Below are 13,824 nucleotides of genomic sequence, written 5' to 3' on the forward strand. Positions count from 1 at the left end.
AGAAGTTTCCCCTCTCTTGTTTGCTGGATAGAAACATGGAAGAACAAATCTTGTATAACTTCAGAACAATGAGATACTCAACCCTCAGGTAGCAGTACAGTTAGGTGAAATGTTCCTGTGTGTTTCACGTCTGTACTGAGAGTTTAGATGATATATGTTTACTTATTATTTACAATAATCTCAAAATAGATTCCCTACTACTTGCAACTAAATGAGGCTAAATAGTATTTATTCACAGCTCTTCTATGTTTAATATTAATTAAGATATAAAATACTTTTCTTCTTATTCAGCGGGAATCCATGTATTTGCATAGACAATCAACGTGCTTAACCGTTAATCAAAAGGTTGGTGGTTTCATTCTGTCCAGAGACACATTGGAAGACAGTTTTAGCATACTGCTTCTGAAATCCAGTCATAGAAACCCTAAAAAGTATAGTTATATTCTGACATAGTTGGGATGACAATCTCCACTCTGACACACTTGGGATGGACTTGCGGAAGAACTGACTCAAAGATAACTGGTTCTTGTATCCTGACTCAGCAGTAGAGTCAGTATAAAAATCTGGAGTTGCTGTTACAGACAAAGAGTCCTAATTTACAGATATGTGTGTATATGTGTATGTGGGAGAGATATTTAATCATAGAATATCACTTCTCCCCTCTCCTCCTGTGTATGAGCTACTGATCACTCAGCATCGTGCTCAGATGCAGGAAGGAAGAATAAAGAAGGTTCTGCACATGGAATTGATAAGAGCAACCACCTGCAAAGAGCGAGAAGTGAATATTTTTTTCTAGTAACTGAGACAGTTAATGTTAAATCTGCCTTGAGATCATTTCACTTTTCTCTTTCTGGATTGTCTAATGGTAGCGAAGAACAAATGTCTCCTATAGATGTAACCTCCCGTCAGTTGAGGAGTTGTGCAATAATAAGGAGAGAGAGCAGGAAACAAAGACTACAAGCTTACAAGCTTTATATAGTACATATACATTCACTGCCTAAGCAACATGCCTCCAGAAACTCTGTGAACTTTGATAAATATCGATAGTTGTAGAGTGGCTTCAGGCCTTCTATTCATAGGGTCACTATAAGTCATGCTCAACTCGAAGGCCATCAGTAACAACAGTATATATATATAATTTTATATAATATACTGGACAAGGGCAATAAATAATTGATATTTGTCACCATGCTGCTTCTTGTTTATTCATGAGCTTAGAGATGGTCCTTTATCTTGGCACCATCTAATCATGCTACATCACATGCACTTCTCATCACCAGCATTAATATACTTGCCACTGATAAGTGCTGTACACCAGTTTTTCAGAGGAATCACAAACTACTGATCTGTGCCAGTTGAGAGCAATGTACTTGCCACTGGCAGACAGAAGTATTACCACCAGACAGAATAGTGTAAATAACACAAAAAATAAACTCCAACACCAAATCTCCATAATTAGGGAGAGGTCTCTCCCATCACATCCGCTACTAGACTCCCCTGCATGAGAATTGCTTTAGTCCAGGGGGAAGAGGGCTCAGTTCATTCAGGCAATGGAGCACCTGCACTCTTTGATTATGTACATTACTAAGACAGAGCAGGTGTGTGGATTCCCAAGCAAAGCAAGCAGAGGCTGGGAACATTTCAGACTTTTGTTGCTGATCCCTTTACAGACACCTGCAGAGGTGTCACAGCAACCTAGGCAGTGATTGTCTTTCTTGACAATGAGGCAGCATTAGCCCACATATGGTAATTCCCAAGTTTTGATTACAGGCAGAATGAGAGTACCAAGTAGAGAGGGAATGAATTCAGATAGAAGGGGAAGGTAAAATGTGTGCTTTATCTGGCAGCTAAAATGACTTGGACATCCCAGAGCTCATTTTACACTCATAGTGTGCAAGGAAGCATTACCTAATGAGTCCTTTTATCAGATGCTGTAAGATCCCACGCACACCTGTGGTAAACATTATCCATTCTTTGCCAGTAGAATCTCAGTTTTGAACAGAACAGCAAAATGCCTGGCTTCCTTGGTACTAGGGGTGGCCAAATGACAGAATTCTGCCCAGTGAGACAAAAGTGAAGGACTGTCAGGACTTCTTGGAATGTTTTGTTTTTCTAATTAATAAACTAGGTGTTACTAGAGCCAATCTTTCCTTTTACTTAGGATGAAAGCAGCTCCAAGTAAAAACCAAGAATTACACAGACACAAAACCGGACCTCAAAAAACTGTGAGTCAGCATTAGTAGTCACCCACCTCTGGGTGTTTTCTGATGGAGAAAATCTTTTTAAAGTCACATGATATGTTTTCAGAATCACAAAGTTAGGTTTTGCTACTTGCTAATGAGTTACTTCCTTACCCTAACAATAAAACAAAAATAAATTACTTGGTTACAGCTCCAACATAAAACCTAAAACAAAAGGTGTAAAAATTCTCTCCAAAGTCATAGAATAGAGACATGACACAGTAGAGAGTAAAATAATAAAATCAGCATTTTAGGGGAGTGTACTTTATGCCAAACCCTTTCTGTCACCTTTATTTACATATATCCACACAGTCAATTATCAAAACTGTATGAAGTTATTCTGTTATATAGCTAATTTATAAAATAAGCAGAGGCACAGAGACCAAGTTACTTGCTAGAATGTACCCAGCTCAAAGGGGATGGAGCCAGGATTCAAACCCAGCAGTCTGGATTCATAATCTAGATCACATTTTTAACCATTGTTTTTGGAATTATGTTTTCCATTTGGAAACACAGATCTTTTTTTTTTTTTTTTGGCACAGGGAATAATATACCAGGCTGCTAATAAAAAGGACAGTAGTTTAAACTCACTGGGATTCCTTGAGAGAATGGAATTAGGTTATCTCCTGTAAAAGTCTGAGAAACACAATAGATGGTTGCTACAAGTTGGACTCAAAAGATGAATGAAGCTATAGTTTTAATTGATGAATCTATGCCTTACTATTGTTGTTGTAGTTAGATGTCGAGTCATAGATTACTCATAGCGATCCTATGAATGAAAGGCCTGAGCACTGTTCGTACAGAGTTTCCAGAGGCAAGACATTTTGGAAGTGGATGCCACTCCTGCTTCCAGGCTTGATGCCTTACCATTATATCCCTCTAATAAAATAAGGCTTTGTTTTCATGTGTCCTAAACATTACTAAATAATAAATTAAGTGAAATATTTAAAGTATTTTTTTTACTTTCTGTAGTTTTCTTATTTTCAGAAAACAAAAACAAATATTAAATCTGTCAAACTATCCTTCATATGGAGATTACCATGGCAACTATCTGCACTGTACCTAATGTCTTTTTCTTGGTATGTATTGAACATGCCCAATTCTTGAAACTTCAGTATCTAAAACATCACGTTTTTAAAATGTAAATCATCCTAAAGCAATATTGAAGTATAGTTGAAATGATGTGTTTTTGTCTTTGGAAAATACTACATCTGTTTGTTTATTCATCAATTTTCACTGCAAATGAGATTACAGATGTCAAAGTGTTTTGGAAATTGTCAAATAACAATCAATAGAAATACAAATAATTGTTATGTTTTAGTGACATAACATTTTGTTTTGGTAAAATGTTAGAAAACTTAAGTACTGTTTCTGACTGTGTCTTTGAATTGTTATGTGACATTTGACGAATCAATTCTCCTTTTCAACTATTTCTGACCCGGTATTTTTTTTCTCTCTGTGCCAATATAACACCTTTACTCCTTATTGTTGTTATTAGGTACCATCTGGTCAGCTATAACTCATAACAACCCTATGAAAAACAGATCTGAAGCTTGCCCTATCTTGCACCATTCTCATAATCTTTGTCATGCTCAAGTACTATGCCTTCCTCTCTTTCACTGACTGCCTACCTCTCCTAACAACAACCCTTTACCCTATATCTAGGAAAGACAGAGTGTTGCTCTATATATCTACCGGCAAATAAACATGAGATGAGAATATTAGTTATGTGTTTAGAGGTATGAATTCAGGACCCCATCCTTACTTGTTTGTTTCAGCTTTGCAAGTCCAAAGTCTTGCCTCTGTGACTCTTTTAAAATGGGTTAATAATTAATATTTGTTGAATGCTTGATATCTGTCAAGACTGATGGTGTCTGTCAAGATCTGTCAAGACTGCCTTGCTTGTATTATCCCATTTAGCGTATCACAACTAAGATGCTCATTTACAGGAAGTATGTGGCTGGCTTGATCTTTTCTTCTGGTTCTGAATTGCTGGTGTCTGTGGCCCCGGGTTACTTAGCAGTTTTCGTACCACTCTGAATGTCAACTACAACCAAGTAGTACAGGTAATCCCTGGATAATAAACTAGATTCAATCCTAAGTATGTCTTTAAGTCAAATTTGTAGGTAAGTTGGTACAAACACATACAGTTCTTATTGAGTCTTACTTTAGTGCAGGAAAAGACTCAGCCTGTGTAAACTCCAAAACACAATAATTTCCTTTAAAAAAGAATAGGGGAATTAATGAGCAATGTGCAAATTCCTCTTCATAGAGTCCAGCTTCTCAAAAAATTTGCTCAGCATACGGATTAAAGAGATATGCACAGAGAAAATAACCCTGATGCACTCCCTTCCCAATTTTAAAGCATGTAGTATTCCCTTCCTCTGTCCTGACCTTAGGTTATAGGTTTCACATCAGCACAATTAAGTATTCTTGGATTCCCACTCCTTTCAATGCTAACCATAACTTGTTATGATCCACACAGTCAAATGCATTTGAGTGTGGCATCAGGATTGGATAGGAACTCATCAATAACCTACAATATGCAGATGTCACAGCCTAGTGTTCTAAAAGTGAAAAGGACTTGAGGCACTTGTTGTATAGGATCAAAGAATACAGCCTTCAATATGGATTGCATCTCAATGCCGAGAAGACAAAGATTCTCACCACTAGACTAATAGACAACATCATGATAAATGAAGGAAAAATTGAAACTGTCAGCAACTTTATCTTACTTGGATCCACAATTAACACCCTTGGTGCCAGCACTCAGGAAATCAAGAGATCTATTGCACTGGGAAAGTCTGAAGTTAGGGACCTCTTCATATTATTTAAGGGTAATAATATCAGATTGAGGACTAAGATTTTGATTCAGATCATGGCCTTTCTGATCACTTACTATGCATCTGAGAGGTGGACAATAAATAAGGATGATAGACAATTGATGCCTTTGAGCGGTGGTGTTGGAGAAGATCACTGAACATCCATCCATATGGACTGCCAAAAGAACAAAATAATATATCATCAAGAGGGTGCAGTCAAAGTGCTCTTTGGAGGCAAAAATGATGAGGCTTTGCCTCATGTACTTCAGGCATGGTGGTTGTTGTTGTTGTTTAGTGCTGTCAAGTAGTAGATGACTCATAGCGACCCTATGAACAAACGGCCTGAGCACTGTTCATACATAGAGTTTCTGGAGGCAAGCCATTTCGGAAGTGGTTGCCGCTCCTGCTTCCAGGCTTGTTTTAGTCAGGAAGCTCCAGACAACACTGTCCACCAGGCATGGTGGTAGGAGAGGCTATTCCTTGGAGAGAGACATGATGCTTGGAAAGGTGGAGCATTAGCGAAGAAGAGGAAGACTCTCAACTAGATGAGTTGATACAGTAACTGCTGCAATGGGTTCTGTTCTAGTGTGTCAGAAAGTAGGAGGATGACATAGGATAGAATAGGGTTCAGATCTGAGGTTCATGGGGTCATTATAGGTCATACTCGACTCAATGACACTTAACAACAACAATAAATGAGAAAAGAAAATCACCAGATACTATAAAAAAATCAACAAATCTATAAACTAATGCTTCAACATAGTTGGGAAGAAAGTGAAAACCAAAATTAAACCCACTGTTATGATAATTTCTGACTCAAAGGAACACTTCATTGGGATTCTGAGCATTCAAATCTTTATAGAAGGAGACTGCCTGTCATTTTCCAGGGCAGTTATAATTCTTGGCAAGAGCTGAAGTTTTATGATTCTTCTCAGTGATATGGAGAAACAACAAAGAAAGTTGGCTTCATATGGGACTTTGTTAAGGAAAATATAGTTTTTCCTGAAATATTGAAACTTTCCATAAATTTAGAGTCTGTTTTTTACTTATCACAGAAATAAGTGAAATAAAGAAATTAGAGATGAAAAGTGAGTGTAAAAAATTGACTTATGCTAGTATTAATCTCTGAGAGTTGACATAGATAAATACTGATGCATTTTAAAATCGCATTTTCCACACCAAGTTAAGAAGAATTTACATAGAAAAGTCATAGTGCCCAAGGGGAGTGTCTCTCTGGAAATTCAAAACCACCAGTGACCTTGGAAATTCAGTAGAGGATCAACTATGGTTGGGTTCCAAATTGATAGCAAGGGTGAGTGCTATAAATATATATTGTTGCTTTTATTGTTATCAAATGCTGTTAAGTTGATCATGATTCATAAAGACCCTATGAACTACAGATTTGTTAACAATTTCAGCTTGCTCGGTTTCACATTCAACACTACTGGCACCAACAGTCAGGAAATCAAAGGATGAATAGCATTAGGAAAATCAGCTGTCAGGGACCTCTCCAGAGTGCTGAAGAACACCAATGTCAGTCTAGAGACTAAGGTGCACCTGATCCAAGTCATGGTCTTCACAATTATTTGCTATGCAATACCAAAGATGACAAAAGAAGAATTGATATCTTTGAGTTTTGGTGTTGGAAAGAATATTAAACATACAGTGAGCTGCCAAAATACCTAATAGGTTTGTTCTGGAGAAGGTGAAACTAAGCTATTTGTGGATACAAGGATTTTGAGACTTCATCTCACATACTTTGGACATGTTGCCCAGAAAGCAGTCTTTGGAGAAGGATATCATAGTAGGGTCGAGGAATGGCACAGAAAAGGAAGACCTTTGAGGAAATGGATTAACACAATAACTGGAGTGATGAGGGTAGGTGTGTCAGAGACAATTAGATTGGCTCAGAAAAGAGCTATTTGGCATAGGGTCACTATGAGTTGTAGTTGACTCGAAGACACATAATACCAACAACAACCCAACAGCAGAAAACTGCCCCCATCAACAATACTCACAGTGCAATACCAATTCTTATAAGGTCAGACATGGCCACTAATGCTCCTGTACCTACTAGTAATTCCAACAGCAATCTTACTGCTGTACTGGGTCTCAACTCCACTTCAATGACCACACAAATCTGAGAGAATCATACTCATGTTTATGGAGCTTATTATTGAAGTTAACAGGTTATATACAGTTCATGTTGCCAGCAGGACATAATTCCTCAGTCCATATAGGTTCTCAGGTGCAAAATTCCTCAGTGCAGAGAGCTTCTGAAGTGTGTTTGCAGTCTGACTGGTGCAGAAATCTCTGGTCTTGTATCACACACATTACACTCTCTGTTTCCTCTTTCTTTCTAGTAGTGAGACTCCTACTTTTTCTGGTCAATTTAAAATTGATCCAGTCTATAAGTTGGTTGGGTGAGAAGATCTGACCAATTCAAAAACAATTACTTTATACACACATTTTATTTTTAAGTCCTTTCCTATTCATTTGCTGAAAGTCAACGTTAATGGCTAGGAAAGTTATTTGAAACCAAAAAAATCATTGAATTCTTGACCACAAACACACAAAACAAACAAACAAACAAACAAACAAAAACTCACCAAACAACAACAACAAAAACAAAACCACACACATAGTTACATCTATGACAGCCTTGCAGTGTTTCCCTGCTCTATTCTGAGGTCTACCTCCTGGTCCAAGTATAGATTTCCCATAAGCACAATCAAGTGTTCTGGGATTTCCATTCTATTCAAGGTTTACTTATTGTGATTTGCATAGTCAAACGCCTTTGCATAGTCAATGAAACACAGATAGATATCCCTCTGGTACTCTGCTTTTTTCTAAGATCCATCTGACATTGGTGATAATGTCTCTAGTGCTAAAGCCTCTTCTAAACACAGCTTGTATTTCTGGTAGTTCTCTCTCATGGTTAAAAATCAGGAAGGGAATGCCTCAGAGATGTGTTCTGTCTCCATACCTTTTCAAGCTATATGCAGAACAGACATTTGGGAGGCTGGGCTTTATGGAGAGGAATGTGGCATTGGAAGAAGACTCATTAACAGCTTACATTATACAGACAACACAACCTTTCTTGCTGAAACTGAAGAGGACCTGAAGTGTTTGATGTAGAAGGTCAAGGACTGTAGTATTCACTGTGGATTAAAGCTGAACATCAAGAAGACAAAGATTAACACTGATGGTCTTGCAACTAAGGGCAAAATAAAATGTATATACATTGCTGAATGGAAAATCAATTGCCTCTGTAAACTTTCAGCCAAACTACAATTTTTAAAAAAGACTAATAAAAACTTTAAATTGAAACAAAAAAAACAACAAACAAACAAAAACCCACCCAAAAACAAACAAACAAACAAAGAAGAAGAAGAAAAAGATCCTCACCAGTTGGCTAATTAGCAATTGGCAACATCATGATGGATAGAAAAGATTGAAGTTGTTAACAGTTACAGTTTGCTTGGCTCCACAATCAACACTCTTGGCACCAGCAGTCAGGAAATCAAAAGATGAACTGCATTACGTAAATCTGCTGACAGGGATCTTTTCAGAGTACCGAGAAACAACAATGCCAGTCTAGGACTAAGGTGTGCCTGATTGAGACCATAATCTTTGCAATTACTTGCAATGCATCAGAGAGCTGGACAATGACTAAGGATGATGGAAGAAGAAACAATGTCTTTGAGTTGTGATGCTGGAGAAGAGCCTTGAACATACCATCGACAGCCAGGAAAACAAATAGGTCTGTCAAATAGAAGAGGGTGAAAACAAGTTTCTCATTGGAGGCTAAAATTTTAAAGCTCCATCTTACATACTGTGGGCATATGGCTGGAGGGACCGGTCCCTGGAGAAGGACATCATGCTCGGAAGGGTGGAGGGACAGTGCAGGAGAGGAAGACCCCGAATGGGATGGATTGATACAGTAACTAGGGCATTAGCAGGGAGGTGTGCCAGGTTCAGTGAGACTGGCTCAGGACAGGAAAGGCTTCAGGGCTGTTGTACATAGGGTCACTCTGAGTTGATGGCAATTTAATGGCACATAAGCACCACCACAACAACCTATGACAATGTAATAATCATAATTTGATGTTATAAAATTAAAAAATACTTAAAATTATGGGTGACTTCAATATAAAAAAGGTGTTGGAATTTTACCATAGAGTCAGAACCAACCCATAGCTGAACACACAGTTGGTTTTCAGAGGCAGTTAATTGCATGGAAGGAGATTGTCCATTCTTCTCCAGTGTAGCCTACACGTGTTTGCCTTTAGAATTGCAGCATAGCTTCTTCACACTAGAAAGATACTATAAATAAAAAACACATTTATAGGCCTACACCTTGGGAAGATGGTCAGTCCCTTTCTTTGGGTTGAGATGTGTCTTTTCTAGTACATCTGTACATGCTTTTAACTAAAGAACTCACATATCTATAAGCTATAAAAATACAACTTTTAATAATATGGATAATAATCAGATAAAGAGAAAATTGTTGGAAGAGCAATTTTATGTCATGTCTTTATAAAAACACAGAACAAAACAAAACTAACACTTTACTAATAACCACTTATTGTTTGCCTTCGAATTGAGCATGACTCATAGCAACCTATGAACAAAAGGCTTGAAGACCCTCTACAACTATCAACATTTTTTCAAAGTTCATAGAGTTTCTGGCAGCATGTTATTTAGGCAGTGGATGCCACTCCTGCTTCAAAACCTATCATAGCATGTTATTGTTTTTATATGTCATTGAGTCGCTTATGATGTATAGCAACCCTATGTACAGAAGCTCTGAACTCTTCCCTGTTCTGAACCAGTCTCACTAAGTCACGAACACCCCAGTTACTATATCAATCCATCTTATCCTGGGTCTCCCTCTCCTGTGATGTCCATCCACCTTTTTGAGCATGATGTCCTTCTCCAAGGACCATTATCTCTTGGCCATGTGCCAAAGTACGTGAGGCAGAGCTTCAAAATCCTAGCCTCTAAGGAAAGATGTGGCTTCACCCTCCCCAGTACAGACCTATTTGTTTTCTTGGCAATCCATGCTATGTTCAAGGATCTTCCCTAGCACCACAACTTGAAGGCAAATATTATCCTTCTGTCATCCTTAGTCATTGTCCAATTCTTGGGAGCAAAACAAGTAATTGAGAAGACTGTGGCCTGGATTAGGTGTGCCTTTGTATCTAGACTGACATCGTTGCTCTTCAGCACTTTGGAGATTTCCATGACAGCAGATTTTCCCAATGCAATTTGTCTTTTGATATCCTGACTGCTGGTGTTAAGAATGTTGATTGTGGATCCGAGCAAGCTGTAAATGTTAACAACTTCATGCCAGTTGCCCCAGTGATGAGAATCTTTGCCTTCTTGATGTTGAGCTTCAATCCATATTGAAGACTACAGTCCTTGACTTTTTGCAGCAAGTGCTTCAGGTCCTTCTCAGTTTCAGCAAGCAAGGTTATGTCATCCGCATACCATAGGTTGTTAATGAGTTTTCCTCCAGTCTTAAGGCCACACTCCTCCTCATAAAGCCCTGCTTCACAAATGATCTTTTCTGAATATAGATTAAAAAGGTATGGGGACAGGATGAATCCCTGATGTACTCCTTTCCTCATTTTGAACCATAAAGTGTTTCCTTGCTCTGTTCTGAGGAGTGCTTCTTGGTCCAAATATGTGTTCTGAGATTCCCATTTTCCTCAAGGTTAGCCACAATTTATTGTGTTCCACACAGTCGAATACCTTTGCGTAGTCAATGAAACAGAGATAGATATTCTTCTGGTACTTTCTGCTTTCTGCCAAGATCCATCTGACATTGGCAATAATGTCTCTGGTGCCACGATCTCTTCTTAACCTAGCTTGTATTTCTGGTAGTTCTCTGTCAATATACTGTTCAAGTCTTTTCTTGATAATCGTCAGCAGGATTTTGCTAGTGTGTGATATTAGCAACATTATTTGTTAATTTCCACACTCTATTTGGTCACTTTTTTTTGAATGGTAATAAATACATATCTCTTCCAGTCAGTTGGCCAAGTAGTTGTCCTCCAGATTTCTTGGCACAACTTGGTGAGCACATAGAGGACAGCATCTGTTTGTTGAAATACATCAGTTGGTATTACATCAGTTCCTGGGTCTGTCTGTCTTTATTTATTTATTTATTTACTTACTTACTTACTTACTTACTTGATTTTTTCCCCCAAGTCCTTCAGAGCAGCCTGAACTTCCTCCTTCATCATCATTGCTTCTTGCTCATATGTTGTTTCTTGAAATTCTTGTGTTAGTCAATTCTTTTTTGGTACAATGACTGTGTATACTCCTTCCATTTGTTTTTAATGCTTCTTGAATCATTCGATATCCTGCTCAGAGCATTCTTAAGCATTGCAACTCATGTCTTGAATTTATTCCTTAGTTCTTTCAGCTTAAGAAATGCTGAGCAAGTTTGGTCCTTTTGATTTTCTGACTCCAGCTCCTTGCAAATTTCATTATAAAATTTGCCTTGTCTTCCTGAGCAGCCCTTTGAAATTTATTCAGCTCCTTAACTGCTTGATTTCTTACCTTTGCTTTGTCTTTTCAGCACTCTAGTGCAATATTCAGAGTCTCTTCTGGCATTAATTTTGGTCTTTTCTTCTTCTTCCTTCTTGGTAATGACTTTCTTCATTCTTTCATTCTTCTTGACCAATATTCTTCCCATAGCTTATCTTGTCTTCATTCATTAGTGTTCAAAGCCTCAAATCTATTCCTGAGTTGGTTTTGAAATTCATGGGAGATAGACTCAAGGCCAAATTTTTATTCCTGTGAATATGATTTAACCTTCTTTAGTTTTAATTTAAACTTGCATATGAGCAGTTGATGGTCTATTCCAGAATCAGCACCTGGCCTAGTTTTCACTGCTTCTCCAACAATTCCTTCTACAGATGTAATCAGTCTTATTCCTGTGCATCCCATTAGGTGAAATTCATGTGTATAGCTTGTGTTTCTGTTTCTTATAAAGGTATTTGCTATAAATAAATCATTGATTGGGCAGAATTCTATCATTCTGTCACCAGTCTCATTTCTATCACCAAGTCCATCTTTTAGACTATTGATTCCTCTTCCTGATTTGCAACTTTTGTATTCCAGTTACCCATTATTATTCAATCATCTTTGTTACATGTTCTATCCATTTCTGACTGCAATAGTTGATAGAAATAATCTATTTCCTCTTCTTTGGCTCTGGCTGTCAGTGCATAAATTTGAATAATAGTGATATTAACAGGTCTTCCTTGTATGCATATGGATATTATCCTGTCATTCACAATATTGTATTTCAATATGGATCTAGAAATGACCTTTTTTAACTATGAAAGCAACCCATTTTTCCTCAGCTTTTCATCTTCAGCATAATAGATCATATGATCATGGTATTCAAAATGCCCCATGCCAATCCATCTCATCTCACTAATACCTAATATATCAGTATTTATTCTTTCTATTTTTTTCTTTACAACGTCCAGTTTTCCTACATTCATGCTTGTCACATTCCAAATACCTGTTGTTAATTTATTATTACAACTATTTCTCCACCTTTGTGATTCCAAATTTAAGGGCTCAACTTCAGTTGCCATATCTGTTAGTATCTTAGTTATCTAAGTGTGGTATGCTGTACATAGGGTTTTCAAACATCAGTTATATTTCAGAAGTGGATGGACAATCCTTCTTCTTTGTCTGTCTTAATTTGGATGTTAACTGTTAGAAGGATATCTGACAGACAAGTATTTTACCTAGAAGGTGAAAGGCACTTCCCTTACAGAAATAGCCAATACATTCACTGCCCACCTACCCCAAGCATGTGTGACTTGTCTCTACCCTTTCCCTGCTACCTTCCCACTCCTTTCACAATCAGTTCCCTGCTCAAACCCTCCCTTTCCCAGCTATCTCTCAATATGATCACCAGTCACTTCTGTAATGCCACACACTATACACTGCTACTGGTTTCTCATGCTGTTGTTCATCTTTTACTTAGGAGGGTGTAAGTCCAAATCCCATATACCAACTTTAGAGAAATAGTTTTACTTTAGGCTATACTGTAATTCCAAGATCTGGACAGGTCTCTTCTAGATCTGATGCTGTGGTGATGTTTGTTTGGCCATACTCCAAGGTAGAATTGAGACTGAAGATATTATATCCTCTCCCAAAAGATGAGATTAAGGTAGCTGAGTCAATGTCCTTCTGTTGTTACCTGATCAAGGAGATTAGAGAGATGACTCAGATCCTGTCTTGTGTGACTCCCGAGTGGTTTCCTGACATTGTATAAGTGAAGATGCCACTTGGTTCAAAAGCCAGACCTGAGACTAAAGATATATATCCTTTTCCCAAAAGATGAGATTAAGGAAGTGGGACCAGCACCCTTAGGAGATAATAAAAATTTTCAACCAATCTGAAAAGAGTTGAATGAAATAATCTAATAGTAAAAGGGATCTTAGGTGTCTCTCTGGTCAGTTTTTATTTGTATTGATATAATATAAAACAGAGTTAAAAATGAAAAAAAAATATCTTTAAACAACAGAATAAAACATTATCCAATTCCACACCATTCTCACAGTGATGACTGTGTATAGGCACTGTGTCAATCAAGTCAATCAATTTCATTGAGATTTTTATTTTTGCTTACCCTTTGCTTTATCAAACATGACATTCTTCTCTTTTTTCTTTTTTTATTATTAAATTTTATTAATTTTCATAAACATTTACAGAGGTTTTGGGTTTTC

The sequence above is a fragment of the Elephantulus edwardii genome, unplaced genomic scaffold (assembly GCF_000299155.1).
Source record: "Elephantulus edwardii isolate Elephantulus edwardi_28Jun2011 unplaced genomic scaffold, EleEdw1.0 scaffold00277, whole genome shotgun sequence".
NCBI lineage: Eukaryota > Metazoa > Chordata > Mammalia > Macroscelidea > Macroscelididae > Elephantulus > Elephantulus edwardii.